Below are 11,855 nucleotides of genomic sequence, written 5' to 3' on the forward strand. Positions count from 1 at the left end.
AGCATTTTTTGCAGACAAAAATATGTCTTCAGACATAATAACATTGGTAAACCAGACATTTTGGTGGTAAACATGTCTGGCTTTTTCCTTACAAAACATAATTTTCTTCAACCCCTTCAGGACACAGCCATTTTTCACCTTCCTGACAGATCCTATTTTTGCTAATCTGACGTGTCACTTCATGTGGTAATAACTTTGGGATGCTTTTACTTATCCAAGTGATTCTGAGTTTTTTTTTCTCGTGACGCAATGTACTTTATGTTAAACTTAAATTTGAGTCAATATGTTTTACCTTTATTTATTTTAATTTTTTAATCCAAAATTTACGGAAAATTTTGAAAAATGTGCTGTTTTCTAAATTTGAATTTCTCTGCTTTTAAGATGGATACTGATACCTCATAAAATAGTCATTAACATTCAGCATATGTCTTCTTTTGTATTTGCATTTTTTATGTCATTTTATTGTTTTAGAATGTTAAAAGGCAAATTTTTTAATTTTTAACAAAATTTCCAAAATCCACTTTTTTAAAGTACCAATTGAGTTTTGAAGTCACTTTGTGGGGCTTACATAGTAGAAACTACCCATAAATGAACCCATTTTAGAAACTATACCCCTCAATTTAAAACTGATTTTACAAACGTTGTTAACCCTTTACATGTTTCACAAGAGTTAAAAGAATATGGCAAAATGTAAAAATTTTACTTCTTTGCAGATTTTACATTTTAATAAATGTTTTCCTGTAAGGCAGCAAGGGTTAACAGCCAAATAAATTCCAATATTTATTACCCTTAATTTGCAGTTTACAGAAACAACACATATGTGGTCATAAACTGCTGTATGTACACACGGTAGGGCTTAGAATGAAAGGCGAGCCATGTGGTTTTTGTAGGGCGGATTTTGCTGGAATGGTTTTTGGACGTCATGTTACATTTGAAGGCACACTAAGGTACCCCTACAGTAGAATCCCCTACAAAGATAGCAATTTTATATAGTGTTTTTGCGTTTTACCACTCTTAGGCCTCATGCACATGACCGTTGTTGTGTCCCGTGTCCGTTTCCGTTTCCCGCGATTCTCTGCAGACCCGTTGACTTTCAACGGGTCCGTGGAAAATTCGGAAAATGCACCATTTGTCATCTGCGTCCGTGATCTGTGTTTCCAGTCCGTGAAAAAAATATGACCTGTTCTATTTTTTTCAAGTACAACGGTTCGAGGACCTATTCAAGTCAATGGGTCCATGAAAAAACACGGATGCACACAAGATTGTCATCCGCGTCTGTTTTTTTCCCATCATTTGCATGGCAAACTAAACTTAGTTTTTTTTTACTTTCCTTCATGTTTGGAGATCCTTCAAAAATAAAGGAAGACACACGGAAACAAAAACGGACGCGGATCACGGAACAACGGAACCCCTTTTTGCAGACCGTGAAAAAATACTTTCATGTGCATGAGGCCTTACACAAAGCATTTTTTTAAATCCTGCTTTTGTGTCGCCATATTCTTAGAGCCATATTTTTTTTTCCTGCTGATTGTCTTGTGGGGAAGAGCTCATTTTTTAAGTAAAAGTTTTCATTGGTTCCATTTTGGGGTACATAGTACTTTTTGATTATCGCTATTACACTTTTTGTAAGGCAACAACACCAAAAATGGCTGTTTTGACAATTTTTTTTTTTTTTATAGCATTCACCAGAAGGGGTAGACCATTTGATATTTTATAGAACAGGTCATTACATATGAAGCAATACCTAATATTTCAGTTTTTTTATTTTTGTTTACAATCACACAATAAAAGCATTTTTGAAAAAAAATGCTGTTTTTATTTTGCCATTTTTTTTTATTTTCTTACAATAGTCTTATGTAAGGGAATTTTTTTTGTGGGATTAAGTGATGTTTTTAGTGGTACCATTGTTGGTTACATAGTACTTTTTGATTGCTTGCTACTACACTTTTTGTAAGGCAAAGTGACAAAAAAAAAGTCTATGTTAAAGCCGTTTTTATTTTTATTTTTTTGCACCGTTCATCTGATGGAGTAGATCATATGATATTTTTATAGGTCTGTCATTGTGGACATGGCAATACCTAATATGTCTGTTTTATTTTTTTTTATTGTAGATGGCTTGATGAGGGGAAAGGGCGTGGTTTTTTTTCTTGAAATTTTATTTATTTATTTATTTTACTATGTTTTGACGTACATTTTTTCCCCTCTACATGAAAATGTAGTCTGCTACAATAAAGTGCATACCACATGGTATACTTTTCATTTACAATTATGGGCAACATATCCCAATATAGATGGCCTTGCGGTTCGCCCGGTGGTCGTTTTGTTGCGAACTTTGCTCATTCGTGGTTTGCCGAATGGTTCACTGTTTGCTATTCTTTTACATTGTGAAGAACTTTGACCCATGACACATCCATCAGGTGGTACAGGACAGCCAATTAAGACGTTTCAACACATGGACACACCCCCTACCTTATAAATAAACCTGATATGGCCGCCATTTTACATTCAGTCTTTTGCCAGTGTAGGGAGAGGTTGCTGTGTGGAGCAGGGGCAGACTGTTAGGGACACCAAGCGCTAGCTAATAGGGCCACAAAAGTCCTTTTAAGGACTGGTATAGGTGTGCTATCGATAGGTGTGACTTACTGAGGGGTGTTATATACTTATAATTTACTTTCAGAGAACAAAGAAAGTATATTATAGTGCATTTGTATTGTGCAGCAGTTGTGTGCCAAACGCTATTGTAACAAATAATTTTTACTGGTGTGATATACCATTTTCCCCGCCAAAAAAAAAAATGATTGAAGCAGGTGTGTGATATACCAATAATATACTTTCTATATAGTGCATTTAGGTAGTGCAGCTGCAGAGGATAAGTTCATCCAAGTCACCAGCCTCAGAAATCGCAGGTTAACAGCAGCTCAGATCACAGACCAGGTCAATGCCTTACAGAGTTCTAGCAGCAGACACATCTCTAGAACAACTGTTAGGAGACTGTGTGAATCAGATCTTCATGGTAGAATATCTGCTAGGAAACCACTGCTAAGGACAGGCAACAAGCAGAAGAGACTTGTTTGGGCTAAAGAACACAAGGAATGGACATTAGACCAGTGGAAACCTGTGCTTTGGTCTGATGAGTCCAAATTTGAGATCTTTGGTTCCAACCACCCTGTCTTTGTGCGACACAGAAAAGGTGAACGGATGGACTCTACATGCCTGGTTCCCACCGTGAAGCGTGGAGGAGGAGGTGTGAGGGTGCTTTGCTGGTGACACTGTTGCGAATTTATTAAAAATTGAAGGTATACTAAACCAGCATGGCTACCACAGCATCTTGCAGCGGCATGCTATTCCATCCGGTTTGCGTTTAGTTGGACCATAATTTATTTTTCCACAGGACAATGACCCCAAAGACACCTCCAGGCTGTGCAAGGGCTATTTGACCATGAAGGAGAGTGATGGAGTGCTGCTCCAGATGACCTGGCCTCCACAGTCACCGGACCTGAACCCAATCGAGATGGTTTGGGGTGAGCTGGACCGCAGAGTGAAGGCAAAAGGGCCAACAAATGCTAAGCATCTCTGGGAACTCCTTCAAGACTGTTGGAAGACCATTTCAGGTGACTACCTCTTGAAGCTCATCAAGAGAATGCCAAGAGTGTGCAAAGCAGTAATCAAAGCAAAAGGTGGCTACTTTGAAGAACCTAGAATATGACATATTTTCAGTTGTTTCACACTTTTTTGTTATGTATACCATTCCACATGTGTTAATTCATAGTTTTGATGCCTTCAGTGTGAATCTACAATTTTCATAGTCATGACAAGGTGTGTCCAAACTTTTGGTCTGTACTGTGTGTGTGTATATATATATATATATGTATATATATATGTATATGTATATATGTATATCTTCTGCTGTATAGGAATAGTGGTTAAGATTCTTGACTGTAATGTAGAAGGTTGTGAGTTCAAATCCTGCCAGAAACTTTTCAGAAATAGAGGCTAAATTAGATTTAATTACACTGGGGTGTCCCCCAAGCACTGACTCCATATAAGGACATAACTATATATGGAGTCAGAGCAAGGGACTCCTAAGCAAAACTAGAGTCCCGACACCATCCCCTCTTCAGAGCAGGGGGTGCCTGGTTTAATGCTTGGGTTCTCCCACTGACTTCCGTTGTGTGTAGAGCACAAGAGCATCGGGAAGTGTTCTACCCGAGCACACGAGCACTTTGGTGCTCGACCAACACTAACCAGTACAGTTTTTAAAATAGTGACATGGAAAAAAAATTAAAAAAAATAAACAAAATTAGATTTTTTTTTATTTTTAACAAAAAAAAAAGATTTAAACAATAGGTCATTTTCTGATGATACATTCCCTTTAAATATTCTTACTTGGCATACATACAGCCTTTTGTTGACTTCCAGAATCTCAAATGTAGCCTTAGCAGTCTAAAGCCTTCCTCACATCTCTTGTGTCCAGTTCTGGTGTTCTAGTGGCCATTTTAGGTTGGTTTTTGGTACAGTGTTTTGATGTGGCATTTTTGAGGCAAAGCCAGCAGTGTATTGAAAAGGAAAGAAAATATAAAAGAAGGTCTCTTCCAGCTTTGGCTGAAAGCGCTGCATTAAAAACTGCATGTATGTTTCAAACCTTACAGCTTCATATACTTTCAAACCTATAGAGTTGTCCTTTAGTGGAAACAGAAAACTTGCAGATTTTTTTTCAAATGTGAAATAAGAGTGACGTTTCGTTTTCACCTACTGTATCTATACAAAATAGCAGCTCTAATCACTTGTTATACAATGGTAACCATTTGGATGATCTAGTAACATAGTAACATGGTTTATAAGGCTGAAAAAAAGACATCTGTCCATCCAGTTCGGCCTGTTATCCTGCAAGTTGATCCAGAGGAAGGCAAAAAAAACTGTGAGGTAGAAGACAATTTTCCCCACTTTAGGGGAAAAAAGTTCATTCCCAACTCTAATCAGGCAATCAGAATAACTCCTTGGATCAATGACCCCTCTCTAGTAGCTATAGCCTGTAATAATATTACACTCCAGAAATATATCCAGGCCCCTCTTGAACTCTTTTAGTGAACTCACCACCACTGCTCTTACCGTAAAGAGTCCTCTTATATTTTTGTGTACAAACCTTCTTTCCTCCAGACACAGAGGATGTCCCCTCATCACAGACACAGTCCTGGGGATAAATAGATGATGGGAGTTCTCTGTACGGACCCTTGTTATATTTATGCATAGTTATTACATCTCCCCTCAGTTGTCTTCTTTGGCTACTTTCGCACTTGCGTTCAGAGCGGATCCGTCTGAGACGGATCCGCTCATATAATGCAGACGGTGGATCCGTTCAGAACGGATCCGTCTGCATTATATTGTAAAAAAAAGTGTCAAAGTAGCCGCAGACGGATCCGTCCAGACTTTACATTGAAAGTCAATGGGGGACGGATCCGTTTGAAAATTGAGCCATAGTGTGTCATATTCAAACGGATCCGTCCCCATTGACTTATATTTGCCTCCGCACGGCCAGACGGACACCTGAATGCTGCAAGCAGCGTTCAGGTGTCCGCCAGCGGAGCGGAGCGGAGGCTGAACGCTGCCAGACTGATGCATTCTGAGCGGATCCGCGTCCACTCAGAATGCATTAGGGCTGGACGGATGCGTTCGGGGCCGCTTGTGAGCCCCTTCAAACGGAGCTCACAAGCGGAGCCCCGAACGCTAGTGTGAAAGTAGCCTAAAGTGAATAACCCTAATGATAATCTTTCAGGGTACTGTAGTCCACCCATTACAGTTTTTTACTTTAGTTGCCCTCCTCTGAACCTTCTCCAGCTATGCTATGTCTGTACTCCATGTGTGGTCTGATTAGTGATTTGTAAAGTGGCAGGACTATGTTCTCATCACGGGCTTCTATGCCCCTTTTGATGCAACCCATTATCTTATTTGCCTTGGCAGCAGCTGCCTGACACTGTTTTCTACAGCTTAGTTTGTAGTTCACAAAAATTCCCAGTGTTACCCAGTGTTTTACCATTTAGTATGTACGGGTGACTTGCATTATTCCTTCCCATGTGCATAACCTTACATTTACAGTATCAGTGTTAAACTTCATCTGCCACCTCTCTGCCCAAGCCTTCATTCTATCCAGATCCATCTGTCCTATTCCGTATGAATTATTTTGCACAGTTTAGTGTCATCTGCAAAAAGCTATATTCTACTGTGCAAGCCTTCTACAAGACCATTAATAAATATATTGAAGAGAAAAGGGCCCAATTTACTATGGGGGAACTTATTATCTCCATTGTGCCTCTGAAAAATGGTGTTAAAAACTCACAAACTAGAGATTTATTAAAATGGTACAAAGGAATACTGGCTTAGTTGCTCAAAGAAGCCAATCAGATTCCACCTTTCAATTTTCAAGGGTGCTCGGAAAAATGAAAAGTGAAATCTGATTGGTTGCTATGGGCAACTAAGCCAGTTTTCCTTTGCACCAGTTGGGGTGCACAGCTGAAACTTAATGGCCTTAAATTGCAAACATTAAAGTGACAGGACTACACAAAGGTCCTCAAAAGTACTGAGAGGAGAAATTCGATAAAGCTCCCCTCTTGTGTTTGCAACTTTTTCACTGTGACTTTTTACATTTTTTTTGCATCTCTCGCTTTTTTATGTAACCCTTGCCACTTTCCTTAATAGGGGCTTGTCAAGGGAGGGAAGGGAACATGGCCAGAGACCCCGACAAATTTATCTTCATTTAGGCCAGTTTTCAGGTAGAAATGAAGCCAGAAAGCAACAACAGCTATGAGCTGTCGTAGATTTAGAGTTTAGGTGCATGGACTGCTGGAGAATGAGCTTAATTGATAACGAGGTGTGCGCCTTGTCATAAATTAGGCATGTCCTCCAGCAGCATTGGGGGATATCAAGACCAGCACAGAAAGCGCTGGTTTTGCTCATTCTCCCCCTATATCTTTAAACATTTTAGTTGCTTTGTTTCTAGTTTGCAAACTCCACTTTGGCACACATTTTTTATCACTTTGTAATCTCTTATGCAAGTAGATTAGATAATTTCTAATCCCCTTAAGATACACAGAGTGCATGTGTGCCGAACCACATGTGTAATACTGCTTTGGTTTCAGGTTGTAAGTGTAGGTTCAGTTTAACAATTAGCAATAGTTACCAGGCTGCAATGCATACAAAGGACACCCTTTGAGTCATCGCTTGTGAGTCCCAGCATGTACGAGCCCCCTTTGGGTAGTAATTTATGGCCTCAACATGTACAGACACCTTTTAGTAGTCACTTGTGGGCTTTAACATGTACAGACTGCCATTGAGTAGTCACTTGTGGACCTCAATTTGAATGGCAGCAGTTCATTGTGGGCATTAAGGTTTTCATGCACCCACTGACTAGTCGCTTGTGGACCTCATTGTGGACAGGCACACTTTGTGTAGTCGCGTGTTGAGTAGCTGCTTGGGGGCCTGTTTACCAGGTTAAGATAATGCCTGGGACAACTATGGGAACACAATTAGTTGGGGTGCACAGCTGAAACTTAATGGCCTTAAATTGCAAACATTAAAGTGACAGGACTACACAAAGGTCCTCAAAAGTACTGAGAGGAGAAATTCGAATTAGTATTTCAATCTTTTCAGAATTTTTTTTATTTTCTGACACCAATAAAGGAATAACTGCTTCTCCTGTTTGTTGTGACAAGAAGTGAAAGATATAACAGGGTGGTCTCTGACTGTCTACATATTACCGTACGTATAGCATTACTTTTTAATTCTCTAAATGTAATAAAACCAGACAGCATCTAATGAAATTCTCAGTCAATTTTATAGCCTAACAAGAGTAATGAGTCTCTTAGGTTTAGGAGTGGAAAACGGGAACTAAGACTATACATTATACATGATTATACAGTAGAACGCTGCAGCCATCTCCCAAACAATACAGCTGGGGTAAAATGCTGATTTATCACTTTGTGTTAAGATTGCAGAATATTAGGATACATGCACACAACTGTATGTATTTTGCGGAGCCACAAAATACAGATACCAGCTTTGTACCAGCTGTGTACAATTGCCTATTCTTGTCCACAAAATGGACAAGAATAGGACATGTTTTTAATTTGCAGAACTGCAGCACCGACATGGACAACACACGGATGACATCCGTGTGCTGGCTGCATTTTTTTACGAACCTGTAGAAATGAATGGGCCCATATGCAGTCCTCAAAGGCAGATCGGAAATGAACCAAAACAACAGTTGTGCGCATGAGGACTTAGGAAAAATAAAGACTGATGGGGTAATTTATTAAGGCTGGCATTTTAGATGTCAGTCTTAATACCCTTTGCACTGGTGCATGATGCGTCTAAGTTATGTAGAGGCAGCAGCATCTACATAACTTAGGTGTTCTCTTGCTGGCGTAGATTTAGACAATTTTCTATGCCTAAAACAGGCATAGAAAATGACAAATGAGACGGGCCGACTGGCCCACCCGCATGCCACAACCCCATTTTTAGACTTGGAGCGAGCTGGAAAAAGTCATAGAGTCGGACGCAAATCCCCTTTGCGACCAACTCTGAAACAGATATACTCCAAAAATTGGCATAAATCTTATAATAAATGACCCCCTGAATATCTGCCTCAGGTAAGACAACGCGGAGTGGTATGACTTAGCACAGGACACAAACTGATATGGTGCTTGTTCACATGGGGTAAATAAAAGACAAACCTCTCCTCGTTTGTATTAAATTTATTAACAGCGATGTTTTTCTACAATTGGCTGCTGCATGCAACGTATATGTTAGTCCTCAAAATACAGTACATTAGTGTTACTGTATGGTAAGGCTTCTTAAATCACAGTGTATGCTATTCAAGGTCTAAGCCAAAATGTAGAACACAGATTAACATTTATTTTGTTAATGTACAACATCACTATGCACACAATACTAATTACTGGAGATGGTCATGGATTTTCATTGACTGAACAAAACAAGGAAGTCAAGCCGTGTTCGACCTCTCTTGTTTACTTAGAAAAAATAAAAGAATAATCCATTTACAGACGCTGTCCCTAAAGAAGAGACGTCTCCGCAAGTACTTGAGAACAGCCAATATACCAAGATCCAGAGGCTGAGCAGTACAGTACATGTATACACCCAATGAACAATCACGCCATAACCATATTGTCCAGATGGTACAATCAGCTTCTACAGTGGGATGTATTCTGAATCTCTTTCCTCTTGTAGTTTCTGTTATTATCCTTGAAATGATCAAACACTACTTTAGGATATGTAAATCAGACTGTTGGACACTAGACATCAGGCTACACAAAAAGTACCATGAGAGAAACAAAGATTTGGTAGGTTTCTAAATGGCATCATGAAATATTATATATGCTGCAATTCATAATTAGTTTACCAACATTTTCTTTCATAAATTAAGCCCTGCCCCGGAACTCCAAAACTTGATGGGAAATCCCACTACTGGGGAGGACTTACATAATTCCCACACATTTTTGGCCTGTGACAGCCTAAATTTGGAGGAACTTTCTCTGAAAATAAGTGACAATGCCCTTAAATTTGGGATTGTTGTCAACTATGATTGTTTCTCATCACTTTCTAACAGTAAAATGCTGTATTGTACATCGCCAGTACACACCTCAGTGCTTAAGTTCTGCCGAAGAAGTAGACATCATAATCATTAACATGATCTTACAATCCTCACCACCTAGGATCTAATACAGTATAGCACTAAATACATCACTGAAGACCTTCCCTTTAAGCTGGTCACACACAATATATAATTGCCCAAATGTTTCTTCAGATAACACTTATTCTCTTTTGTCTCCCTGATTTCAGTAAGAAGAGGAGAATAAGTTGCTGCCAGACAACTCTAGTGGCCGCTTACGCAACACACTTCTGGTATGTAAATCTGGTAGTCTGTTCCAGTCTAGTTCCTGCACAGTTACCATATCGTCATAGCCGAACACTGCGACACGCTGGCGGTCTCCATTGACTATAATGGGATCTTAAGGGGAACGGGTGGATTTCTGTTTTTTGTCCAGTCTAAAGCCGCCTGATCCCTGTTGGATCCTATTATAGTCAATGAGGATTCAGCAGTGTGAGGCAGTCTCCAACTATACCAGTCTATTCCTCTGCTGGAACAGCCTAACAGAGTTCACTAGTGCAGATGTGAACCTACCATTATCTGCCTTGAGAACAAAAGGATCGGCCACACAGAAATCCAACACATTCCTCTCTTTGCGGTCACCATAAACATTACATGGTTGCTGGCCACCTTTAAGCAAGGTGTCTCGTGAAGACAAACGCTGTTCGTATGCTCAGTACCGCCATCTATGAGCCAGAATAGAGAGGAGCTCTGTAAGGGAAGCTCCTACTCCTGCTGACTTGAGCCTTCCCATAGAATGACTACCCTGTAATACAATATTTTATCTGGCTGACCATGATTGCCCATGAAATTTTTTTTTACGAGGATGTCACAAGGAGGACCCTCAGCAGGATCATCTGATTGCCATGCCAAGTGAGGTCTGTGGTGTGCTTCTACTTTACAGAACAATAAAGTTTAAACTTGTTCAATACACTTTAGTACTTGTACAATAATTTTCAAAGACACAGGGGGACATTTATCAAGACTGGCATTCCCATATGCCAGTCTTTATCCTTGTGTGGGGAAGTGAGATGCCCATAATTTATTAAGAGGCAAATGTCTCTTAATAAATTAGTCATATGTTAAGCAGTCCTAGAGCCACAAACTGAAGTCTACGCCGGGTAGGGACTGGCATAAATGTTAGTTATAATTAACCAGTTTGTGGCATGTTATAGTAAATCTGGCAGGCTGTTCAAAGCCTGGTCCCCTTGCGCTAGGCCCCACCCCATTTTAAGTCACTTTAGAAAAATGGCAAGAAGCTTCAAAAGTTGCAAATTATGCCGCATATAGCATGATTCACAACTACAACCGATAATTTGCCATCCCATACAAGCCTACTCGGTTTACACCTTTTTAAAAATATTTCCCTGATCTGTCAGTTTAGTATGGCATGTTGATGGTGGAATTGTTTGCAGAAATGATCTGATGTATATTTTAATGGCTACCTTTCTGGCTGACACTAATCTTACACGTATGGTCAGCTACATTAAAGGGATTGATTGGTTTACACTGGCCATAGACATGACATGTTTGGAAACCACAATATAATGTCTATGGCTACAGGCCGACTTTACACAGCCATCTCAAATCATGTTCATTCATCACATGCATGACCCATTTATATATATAGCCATACTGCCTATAGACATGTTGGGCTAATAGCGCAAGACTTCTACAGGAGGTAACTTCAACTTCTGGGAATTTTAGATATCCATGCAAAGAAAGTTGCTTCCCTCAAGTTCATTGTTGGGTTTGGCAACAGTTTGGGTTTCTATTTAATTGCATGATAGTCATACCACAACGGTTCCTGATCTGTAAGCCAGCCATGCACATAAGATGAATGTTGGCAGAACCCGCTGATTTTGGAATGGCCATTGAATGTGTATGAGAGTATTCTGACGCTCCTTTGACGTTGACGGAAAGAAGGATAAGGTGTGTTGGATAGTTTGTTGGGGAGGAATATCAGTTAAATATCTTTAGTGTACGGCCATATGTTCAGGTTTCTTGATGCAGTTCTGAAAGCCAAAACCAGGTGTGAATTAAAAAACAGAAGTTGTATCTGTCCTTTATGCTTTCTCTCCATAGGCCATACCCCTAGACAAATAATGCAGTGTTAGACAAAGAAATCCTGAAAAGGGGTTTATTCACATCTTGCTTTTTTTTACATTGTTCTGATCCATTATAGGAGCAGAAC

The sequence above is a fragment of the Bufo gargarizans genome, chromosome 2 (genome assembly GCF_014858855.1).
Source record: "Bufo gargarizans isolate SCDJY-AF-19 chromosome 2, ASM1485885v1, whole genome shotgun sequence".
Taxonomy (NCBI): domain Eukaryota; kingdom Metazoa; phylum Chordata; class Amphibia; order Anura; family Bufonidae; genus Bufo; species Bufo gargarizans.